The sequence below is a fragment of the Malus domestica genome, chromosome 07 (genome assembly GCF_042453785.1).
Source record: "Malus domestica chromosome 07, GDT2T_hap1".
Lineage (NCBI taxonomy): Eukaryota > Viridiplantae > Streptophyta > Magnoliopsida > Rosales > Rosaceae > Malus > Malus domestica.
This window is the reverse complement of record NC_091667.1, coordinates 31218581-31230685: the sequence shown is the minus strand read 5'-3', so window position 1 is coordinate 31230685 and position 12105 is coordinate 31218581.

The window sequence follows — 12105 nt, the reverse complement described above, 5'->3', positions numbered from 1 at the left end:
TGTGTACCATAGATGTTTCTCCCGACTCTTGCAAAACAAAGAGTTTTGTTGCTTGGAGTTGTGGTAGCCCTTTCATGTATATAATATTAGGAAAACTAATGAAAAATGTTAGAAAACTTTGAGTTTTAACGATAAGGACAAAATAAAGGGTAAAATGAATAGTACCAGGATTGACTTTTTAGTGTAAAAATATGATTTTTCATTAAAGTGAACAGTACCGCGGACTTTCGTTAAAACTCTCTATAATATTTGTACCACAAAAGTTTCTTTCTAAATAAGATACTGAAGTGGTAAGTCACTAAGTCCACGTTTGGTTGTCTCCACCAAGGTCTAAAATATCGATAATATCGGAAATATCGCTAGTCCAAAAACACAAAAATTTCGATGGAAATATCGGGATATTATCGATATCGATAAAAATTGAATAAAAACCACTGAAATTGTAAGAAAAACTTGGAAATTTTTATTGAAACTTTGCACGATGTTTATTTAGTCAATTATCTATTAGTTTATCACAAAAAATTTGAAGGAAATGCATTGTATGATGGATTTAACTGATTTAAGTTGATTATATAGCGAGCTGGCAAACATTGTGAGTGTAGAAAATATGTAGTAATTAATGAAAGAAGTTTAAACACACCATAATCATTATATATAATGAATTAGTACTGTTGATGCACAAAATCAGCGAGGACTTTGGTACAACAGAAAGTGTAAGGTTTGTGACCTTCGCTTGGTTGCTTCGATCACTAGTGAAGATAAGTACGTAAATGAATAGGGACAGGGAAGCAAACACAAGATGTACGTGGTTCACCCAGATCGGCTACGTCCACGGAGTAGAGGAGTTCTCATTAATTGTGAAGGGTTTACACAAATACATAGGTTCAAGCTCTCATTTTGTGAGTTCTAGTGAATAGTTTAGTACAAAATGGCATTAAAGATTATTGTGGGAGAATGATCCCTATTTATAGAAGAGAGTTTCTAGTTTTGTTCTAATATTGACACGTGTCGTGTTGTGATTCTGATGTTGACACGTGTCGCGCTGTGATTGGCTTCTGATGTCGACACGTGTCGCATTGTGATTGGCCTTCTGGTTGAAGGGAAACTCTTCTGGGTCCTTGACGGTATAACGTTGACCGGTGCTCAGTAGTTTCGGGATTAGTCAAGTATGGTACAAACAGTGCTCCCCTAAGTTCCCGAGTGAGGGAAGCTCCTCGGTTGGGGACTTGCAAGATCCAAGCCGCTGAGTAATCACGAAACTTCTAAGTACCGAGGTGTGGTATCGTCTTCACTTGCCTTATCTTTCTCATAGGTAGATGTGGCATCTTCTCTGGAAGTACGCTTCCTCCATCCAGGGGTGGTATCTTTAACCGATGAAGATGCACAAGGTAATGTATCAATTTCACTTGAAGCTTACTTGTAGTTTCGGGCTTGGTCAAGTGCGATACAAACCCTATAGTAGGAGGCCCCCAAGTCGCTGAGCTAGGAGATCTGCCGAAAGAGGTGACAGACAAGGTAAGCAATCAAACTTCCAAGCAAGCAACCCAGGATCGGAGGTTCGACTTCGGCTTCCGGTTGATTGTTCTCCTTCTCCTTGTCTCTCATTCAGCTGCTAGGATAAGGAGAAGCAAATGGAGAAGAGATGATATGAGATACTTTTGCTTTTGAAGAAGTAACTTTCCACATGCTTATTCTTGAACTGTGCTGGAGGGTTTTCTGGTTCCCTTCAGAGTATAAGGCCGACTCAAGAATTTGAGGGTCAAAACAAGTCCATCAAATCTAGAGTACGTTCGACCTTGATGATATGGGATACTTTTGCTGTTGACGGAATAATGAATGTGGTATGGAAAGGTGTCGTGCTGTAGTGATCTGTTTCAGCTCACCGTTGAACCTTCTGCTTCAATCTTTTGCATGGCAGAAGTGGTGTGCAACCTTTGCATTTAAATGGTCCTTCAGAACATTCCTTCATAGTGACTCATCCACGCTTGGCAGCTTCAGTGTAAAGAGCCAATATCTGATCAACTGTCATGAGGTATTTGCCGGTGGAATTCGTGACCTTGACAGCAGTTGAGGATGAGTACTCGAGAGCAATGCTAAGTAAGCAACCAGGCAAAGGTTCCAGGCAGTCAGTTCCAGATTGGATGTTTGATTTCAGGTTCCGACTGACTGCTCTCTTTCTCCTTGTCCTGCAGGTGTGGACAAGGACAAAGACAAAGACAGGGAGAAAGCATGATATGGGATACTCTTGCTTTCGACCCTGATGATATGAGATACTCTTGTTCTTGGTGTGGCTTATTTGCTGAGGTATTATCGGGGGGAAATAAAGCTGAGTATTTCGAGAGGTTATGTTGAGGGTGCCTTCTCGAATGCGAGAAAGGGTTAAGCATTTTTGCAGGTTTGCCTGTCCGTTGAGGAGGGAGGTCGATGTATATAGGGATTTCCCAATAACAAGTAGTAATGCTATTCCTTTACCCTTGTGGGTAATAGCAATGTAGTGGGAGCTGCCAGCTTCACGTGTTTTAACTTTGTCAGAGCACTTTGAAAAAGTGGTATGTGGTATCTGGAAAGCTGATGTTACGTGTGAAGATTACAGACAAGCTTTATCTAAGGAAATCTGGCTCTCGAAGTTCTGAGAGTTGTGCCTCTTCGGTTTTCGAACAAGCAATCCCGTCGAGGATCTGACTCTCGAGATTCGGAAAGCGGTGCTACTTCGGTTTTTGAGAAAGTAATTATGTTGGGAGTCTTTTCTCGAATGTGAGTAAATGTTGGACGTTCTTGCCAACCTGTCTTGCCGCAAAACACGGAGGTCGACACACATAGGAACTTTCCAGTTGTCAAGCAGTAGTGATGTTCCTTTACCCTTGTGGGTAATAGTAGGGTAGCTGGAACTTCGAAATTCTCGTGCCTAAACTTTGTCAGAGATCTTTGACAAAGTTATATGTGGTACCCGAGGAGTTGATGGTGCATGTGGAGAGCGGTGATTGAACAGTAAGATTCACGTGCTTTCTACTTCACCAGAAATCTTCGACAGATTGCCCGTAATTTTCGCAAAGCTGAGTGTGCATGTGACAGGTGCTGACGAGGCTGAAAAAGCAGGTGCTTCTTCGATTTCTGAGATCGGCCCTCGTGGTCTCTGAGCAGCCCAGCTTTTGAGAAAGCAAATGCCTCTTCGATTTCTGAAGCTCCGTCGAGTGCAGATTTTTATAGAGGCTGGCATTAAGTTCCACATCACACTTGAATCTCTACCAGTAGAAGCTCCCTTCTTGCACTTCTAAGATCTTGATTTGTCTGACCTCTTCCCTCTTCAACACATTTGAAAATGTCTGGACCCTCCGACCGTCGTTTTGACTTGAACCTTGGAGAAGAGACAGCCACGCCTTCTCCAGACAACATATGGTGCCCATCCTTCATATCCCCTACTGGTCCTCTTACCGTTGGGGATTCTGTGATGAAGAATGATATGACCGCTGCAGTGGTGGCCAGGAACCTTCTCACTCCCAAAGATAACAGACTACTTTCCAAACGGTCTGATGAGTTGGCTGTTAAGGACTCTCTGGCTCTTAGTGTTCAGTATGCAGGTTCTGTGTCTAATATGGCCCAACGCCTATTTGCTAGAACCCGCCAAGTTGAATCATTGGCTGCTGAAGTGATGAGTCTCAAACAGGAGATTAGAGGGCTCAAGCATGAGAATAAACAGTTGCACCGGCTCGCCCATGACTATGCTACAAACATGAAGAGGAAGCTTGACCAGATGAAGGAATCTGATGGTAAGGTTTTACTTGATCATCAGCGGTTTGTGGGTTTGTTCCAAAGGCATTTATTGCCTTCGTCTTCTGGGGCTGTACCTGGTAACGAAGCTTCAAATAATGAACCTCCAATGCCTCCTCATTCTGGGGTTTTGTCAAGTACTGAGGCTCCGGATAACCACCCTCCGGTGCTTTCTCTTTCTGGGGCTCTACCGACTGCTGACACTTCCCCTAAGCAATTTTTATGAAGGCTCCCTCTTGTTTGTTTATTTTGACTCATGTACATGTACATATTTGTAGCTTATCAGAAGTATTAATAAATAAGCTTTGCTTCATTTCAACATATTGTGTTAAATACACCAAAGCCTTCTTCAGAAAGTTCTTTGAATTTTTTCTTTTGTTGAAACTTGTATTGTTGGAGCTTTGTGAGTGAAGCATGTAGTTTGAGGTAGTGTTCCCTTAATTTCCTGAGTGAGGAAAACTTCTCGGTTGGAGACTTGAAAAATCCAAGTCACTGAGTGGTTGTGAGACTTCCGAGTATCAAGGTGCAGTAGCATATGGTGGGAGTCCCCCAAGTCTTCAGGCGAGGAGAGTTGCCGAATGAGGTGTCTTGCTTGCTACTAATTTGTCAAAGTAACGAAGCCTTGTTTTGATGTCACACCTTCATATATGCCTTATCCAAAAATATTTCAAGCTAGGTTTAGCTTTGCGAGGGCCCAAAATTATTTGTGTAGCCCAAAATGGCAAGCCCAAAGGGAGTCAGAGTAGAGGGAGCGGTAACTCTTCAATATAACACCATCATCTGTAGCTCAAATCGAAAAATTGTCTTCATGAAAATTGTTCCTTAACGTGGGAACTACAACATACCCAAATTTGAGATCCATCGGAGTAGTACAACTCCAGACATTCAGGTATGATGAGTAACTACTCATGATTTTTCTGTTAACCCGTCAGACTTGTTGTGAGCTTTGAAACTCCATTTTCTCTTTTTCAGATCAACATACTTTCTTCATCGAAGTTGTTCCTCATCATCTCTTCCATAACATATCAAAAATTCAGAACAAACTAACGGTTGAATATTTCCAGATCTTCGAAACACCGCAGCAGCTTTGAAGCTTGCAGAAATCTGACCGTCATGTTTGGAGCTTCAACACTCTAACTTCCGTCGCTCAAATAGAAAATTTTCCTTCGTGAAAGTTGTTCATCTGCTCAAGAACTATAAGATGTCCAAAATTCAGCTCCACTGGAATTAGCTTCGCACTATCTTGATGAAGAGTGTGTGAAGCTTTTATATGTTTTGGTGTTGAAATTTGGTATTGTAGGTGAAGTTTTGGGGTTGAAGCTTTATAAGTGAAGCTTTGGTGTTGAAGCTTTATAGGTGAAGCTTTGGTGTTGAAGCTTTATAGGTGAAGCTTTGGTGGTGAAGCTTTATAGGTGAAGCTTTGTGTTTGAAGCTTTATAGGTGAAGCTTTGGTGTTGAAGCTTTATAGGTGAAGCTTTATAGGTGAAGCTTTGGTTGACACCATAAATTAATTGTGCTTCGCACTATCTTGATGAACATAGTGCGAAGCTTTTGAGATTGATACTTGTCCTCCATTGATGAAGCTTGTGTTGGCATCATAAATTGATTGTACTTCGCACTATCTTGATGAACATAGTGCGAAGCTTTTGACATTGATAGTTGTCCTCCATTGATGAAGCTTTTGTTGGCACCATAAATTGATTGTGCTTCGCACTATCTTGATGAACATAGTGCGAAGCTTTTGAGATTGATACTTGTCCTCCATTGATGAAGCTTTTGTTGGCACCATAAATTGATTTTGCTTCACACTATCTTGATGAAGATAGTGCAAAGCTTTTGAGGATTGTAGTTGTGTTTCATTGATGAAGCTTTGTTGAATTTCTCAATTTCCAATTTCCTCTTCTTTTTTTTTTTTTTTTTTTTTTGTTTTTGTTTTTGTTTTTTTGTTTTGTTTTTGTTTTTGTTTTTTGTTTTTGTTTTTTTTGGGAAAACTAGAAATTTGAAAATGTGGGAGAGACAACGTATACAAATTTTGCTTCCATACCGTTAAGCGAGAGATTGTGATGCAAGCCACATCTTGTAGTAGTCGAAGGTTTGGATGAACCATATAAATTGAATTTGCTTCAAACAGTCTTGATCAAAAGCGTTTGAAGCTTTCTATGAGTTGTAGTGTTTGCATTGTTACAGAGGAGAAATGTCTGAAGCAGATGCAAGAGGGCTGAAGAGCTTGATCTTCGTATACCATGCACTGAAGCCATTGTTGGCTTGCAATAAGACTTTGTTGGTGACTATAGCTCTTGTTAGGCATAAGTGCTCCCCTAGTTGAGTTGTAAAGCTTGATGGTTTTTTATTATTTGTGAATGCTAGGAGTTCACACGTACAAGTTGTACCACTCGTCTTCTGGTTAATGGAATGAATGGTAGGTTGCTTTCATCACTTGGTTGGTGGTACGAATGTGAATTCCTTAATCACCTTTCATCACATTTCATCACCTGGTTGGTGACATGAAGGAGAGTACGCGTTGTACATTTCATCACCTGGTTGATGGCATGAAGGAAAGTACGCGTTGTACATTTCATCACCTGGTTGGTGGCATGAAGATGAGTTCCTTCTTTACCTGATTGGTGATAAGGGTGGCAAGTTTCCAAATAATATTAGAGTACGGGTTGTACATTTCATCACCTAGTTGGTGGTACGAAGGTGAGTTCCTTCATCACCTAGTTGGTGAGAATAAGGGCAAGGTGTTGAGGCACATTGTGGCAAATGTCGAATGACACAAAGTGTGTTGAACCCTTTCGAAGCACAGTTGGCTTATGTATGGATGTGTTGGAATGTATGATGTTTATGCATGAATGTGTTGGAATGTATGATGTTTATGTATGAATGTGTTGGAATGTATGATGTTTATGTATGAATGTGTTGGAATGTATGATGTTTATGTATGAATGTGTTGGAATGTATGATGTTTATGTATGAATGTGTTGGAATGTATGATGTAGATCCCTTGTATAGTCTTGTTGACACATACTTAGATTTTGTTTTGTATTGGAAACATTTGCTTTGAAGCTTCAACACTTGAGTGTTTCATTGCTCAGAATGGAAAAGAGTTTATGGCCAAGTTGGCTAAATCACCTCTTTATTGAATTCATACCAAATGGTCTTTGTTACATAGGATGCCGAACGGCTGTAGCTTAACACTTGTACAATGTGAGTCTATTTGTAATAGTACTTCAAGTGGTCAGCATTCCATGGATGGCCAAGGGTCTTGCCGTCAGAGTTTCTGAGCTTGTAGGAGCCAGGGCGGCTGATGCCGACGACCTCGAACGGTCCGTCCCAGTTAGGACTGAGTGTTCCTTCACTCGGGACTCTATCACAGAGTAATCTTTTCTTCAGTACCCAGTCTCCCACTTTGAAAGAGCGAGGTTTGACCCTTGAGTCGTAGTAGTTGGAGATGCGCTGCTTGTAGGCGACATTCCTCAGGTGAGCCTGATTTCTGTGTTCCTCGACTAGATCCAGGTTGAGGGTGAGTTGTTTGTCGTTCTCACTCTGTATGTAGTTCTGGATTCGGTATGTTGCTTGCTCAAGCTCAACTGGGACAACTGCTTCTGTACCAAAAGCAAGTGAGAATGGAGTTTCTCCTGTGGAAGTCCGATATGAAGTGCGGTATGACCAAAGGACTTGGGGTACGAATTCTGGCCAACAACCTTTAGCTTTGTCCAAGCTAGTTTTCAGAGTACGCTTGATTATTTTGTTAACGGCCTCGACTTGTCCGTTAGACTGGGGATGGGCTGGAGAGGCAAAACATAAGTTGATGTTGAACTTAGAGCAGAACATCTTGAACTTCTTGTTGTCGAACTGCCGCCCATTGTCCGTGACTATCGCATTGGGAATGCCGAATCTGCAGAGGATGTTCTTCCATACGAAGTCTTCTATTTTTCCCTCAGTAATGGTTGCCAAGGGTTCTACTTCAGCCCACTTTGTGAAGTAGTCAACTGCAACGATTGCATAGCGGACCTTGCCTTTCCCTGCAGGCATTGGGCCGATCAAATCAAGTCCCCATTGGGCGAAGGGCCAATGGCTGATCATAAGAGTGAGCGGCTCGGGAGGGGAGTGAGGGATAGTTGCATAGCGTTGACACTTATCACATGAGCGAGATATTATGATGGCATCTTGGTGGAGTGTTGGCCAGTAGTATCCTTGGCGAAAAGTCTTGTGTGCTAGGGATCGAGACCCAGCATGATCTCCGCAGACTCCTTCATGTATTTCCGGAAGGACAATTTCCGCCTCCGCAGGTGTAAGGCATCTTAGGTATGGCAGGGTGAAACCGTGCTTGTAGAGTTGGTCATTAATGATCAGGTAGCGGGCAGACTTGTATCGAATCTGCTTAGCTTGGACTTTGTCAATTGGGAGGGTGCCATGAGCAAGGAATTTATAAATTGGGGTGATCCAACTATCTTCTTGTTGTAAATTGCACACCTCCGCGACCATGGTGCTTGGTTCTGCCAACAATTCGACATGAATTTTTCTCCCAATCTTGTCTTCCACTGCCGAGGCGAAGCGAGCCAAAGCGTCTGCATGACTGTTTGTCGCTCGAGGAACTTGGGTGATCTGGTAGTGGAAGTGCTTGAGCAAAAGTCGCGTTTGCGCAAGATATGCTGCCATGGAGCTATCCTTAGCATCAAAGTTGTTTGTGACTTGGTTGACCACTAATTGGGAGTCACTGAAGATATCAATTTGTTTAACCCCAAGGTGTTTGGCCAAACGTAAGCCTGCTAGAAGGGCTTCGTATTCGGCCTCGTTGTTCGATGCCTTGAATTTGAAACGAATAGCGTATTCCATCGCCACTTTGTCGGGGGTAGTGAGGACTAATCCTGCTCCGCAGCCCTGTTGGTTGGATGAGCCATCAACATACAGACTTCATGCTGGGGTCGTTGATTCTACTTTCTGAGCTTCCAATGGTAATGAAGCTACTGCTTCAGGTGTAGAAGCAATGTCAACAGGATATGTGAAGTCGGCGATGAAATCTGCTACTGCTTGACCTTTTTCGGCTGGTTTTGGTTGGTAGGAGATGTCAAACTCACCCAATGCTATCGCCTATTTGATCATTCGTCCAGACGTGTCAGGACTCTGGAGTATCTGTCAAAGAGGGTGATTGGTAAGCACGATGATAGCGTGTGCTTGGAAATAAGGGCGAAGTTTCCTAGCAGACATGACCAATGCTAGAGCTAATTTCTCAATGTTGGAGTATCGTGTCTCCGCATCTTGTAGGGCCTTGCTAGCGTAGTAGACGGGCCGTTCGACACCACTGTCCATTCGAATAAGAACAGAACTGACTGCTGAAGCCGAAACCGATAGATAGATGATGAGAGTGTCACCAACTTCTGGTTTGGAGAGCAGAGGGGCTTTACTCATGTACTCTTTGAGGTTCCTGAATGCCTTGGCATATTCCTCCGTCCATGTAATGTACTTCTTATTTCCCTTGAGTGCTTTGAAGAAAGGAGCACATCTGTCTGTGGCCTTAGAGATGAATCTGGTTAAGGCTGCCACCTTGCCAGTAAGGCTTTGGATGTCTTTTGAAGTTATTGGCTCTTTCATGTCGAGGATTGCTTTGATCTTTTCAGGGTTAGCTTCAATGCCTCGTTGGCTAATCATGAAGCCTAAGAATTTGCCAGAGCCCACGCCGAAGGCACATTTGTTGGGGTTCAACCTCATTCGATACCTCTTTAGAATGGTGAAAGTTTCAGATAGGTTGGTGATGTGTTGGTCAGCATGTTTGCTTTTGACTAGCATATCATCAACGTAAACTTCCATGCTCTTCCCAATTTGTTCGGCGAACATTGAATTGACCAGTCTCTGATAAGTTGCTCCTGCATTCTTTAGGCCGAAAGGCATGACTTTATAGCAATATAGTCCCCTGTCAGTAGTGAAGGCCGTGTGTTCTTGGTCTGAGGGGTTCATGAGGATTTGGTTGTATCTTGAATAAGCGTCCATGAAGCTCAAGAGCTCACACCCTGCCGTAGAGTCTATAAGTCTATCAATGAGAGGAAGGGGGAAACTATCATTCGGGCATCCTTTGTTTAGGTCAGTGTAGTCGACACACATTCTCCACAAGACCTTTTGAAGCAGGAGACTTTCCTTGGTCGGATTTTTCTTAACAAGGACAACATTTGCTACCCATGTTGGGTAATTGACTTCACGGACGAAGCCTATGTCCTTGAGTTTTTCAACTTCTGCTTTCATCGCCTCGTATCGTTCAACATCATAAGATCTTCGCTTCTGTTTTACTGGTTTGGTCTTGGGATCAATACTCAAGTGGTGACAGATGATATCGGGAGAGATGCCCGGCATATCTTTATATGACCAAGCGAAGACCTCGGCGTTCTCTTGCAAAAAGGAGATCAGCGACAACCGAAGGAGTGGTGACAAAGTGGTGCCAATATTCACCATGCGGTCTGGATGGTCTTTGGAGATAGAGATCTTCTCTAACTCTTCAGCGGGTTGTGCTTGCTGGGTGAATGAGTCATCTCGAGGGTCGTCGGGTTGACTGTTGCCATCCTGAAGACCCGAGTTGGATTCATCTGGACTGGTCTTTACGACTTGGTTATGTATAAAGAGAGTCTCCTTGGGGACAGGCAGGTGTTGTTGTTTGACTGAAGTGTTGTAACATGATCGAGCACTAAGTTGATCTCCCCTGATGTACCCATTGCCGAAAGGGGTTGGAAACTTCATCAACAACATATGTGTGGATACCATGGCCTTGAGATCATTAATGCCTGTGTGCCCAAAGATGACATTGTATGCCGTCGGGCAGTTGACCACTAGGAAGTTAGTGGTAATAGTAGCTGTGTAGGGGCCTGTACCAATGGTGAAGGGTAAGTGTATACTCCCTAAAGGTTGCACGATATCGCCAGAGAAGCTTATCAGAGGAGAAATCGAGCGATCGAGCAAGTGTTCAGCTACATTAAGTGCCTTGAAAGCTTCAGCAAACATGATATTGACTGAAGCACCTGTGTCTATCAGGATTCGTTTCACATCAAAATTTGCTATGTGAACTTCCACGATCAGCGGGTCATTGTGAGGGTAGATGATACATCTTTCTTCCTCAGGGTAGAAACATATTGGATCCTAGTTAGGCTTTTGATACTTGCCTCCCCTGATGTCTTCCACATGAAACACTTGATGGCCAGGTCTCAAAGTTCGTTCACTGCTTTTCATGGCCCTATTGGAAGATTCAGACATGGGTGTGCCGCCGCTTATGGAATATATCACATTCACCTGGTGTTGGTTACGGTTATCCCTTGGAGGGTGAAGGAGGAACTGATCAATTTTTCCTTCACGTGCCAAAGCTTCAATATGGTCACGGAGGATAATGCACTTCTCACTATCATGGCCATTATACTCGTGGTAGCAGCAAAACATGCCCGTGTTCTTCGTGGACTTGTAATCTGGCTGTCTTGGCTTTGGCTTTGGTATCAGGTGAGCTATACTGGGGTAGATGGCAGCACATGTAGCATTCAAAGAGGTGTATGTCTCATACCTCGGGGTAGGGCCTGTCTTGACACGTGATTGGCCCACTGCGTTGACTGCTTGGGGGCGGGCATTATTGTGATGATATCCTGAGTTATCGCTATAGTGCCCCTTATTCTTTTTATTAAAATGAGATTGGTGAGGATAGAAGTCTTTCCTTTTGCCCTGAGATTGATATGTCTGCTGACTTGGCGAAGCATTAAATGAGGCAGGGGGGTGTGCTGCTACCATTTGGAAGGTTGAGGTCTTTTCATTCGGTTGGATCTGGCCTCCACTCCCTACTTGCTGATAAGGGGTGACTGTAGGGGGTTTCCCTTGATATGTCCTTGCCTCGGCGGAGGCATGGTTGTAAGCTTGTGTCATAACCTCAGAGTAAGTCTTCCAAGTGTTGGCATTGATCATGTACTTGAAGAAACAGTCACGTAAGCCTGCCGTGAAAGCCTTGAGGGCGGTCTTGTCATCTGCCTCAGCGCAGCGAGAATACTCATGGCTGAAGCGGCCAGCGTACTTTCGTAATGACTCGTCCGGCTTCTGGTGAATAGTGTACAAGTCATCTGCGGAATGCAAGCGATCGGTCTGGAAGATGTGTTGAGAGACAAACAGCTTCCTCAACTCTTCAAATGAGTCTACTGTCTCAGGTGGAAGACGGCAATACCAGTTTAAAGCTCCGCCAGAGAGGGTGGAGGGGAAGAGAAGGCACCGTTCTTCGTCGGTGTGTCCCCGGTATACCATGGTAGACTCAAAGAGGTTAAGGTGTTCAATCGGGTCTTCCCTTCCAGTATAGAGCTGTAAATCAAGCTTCTGCTTTGT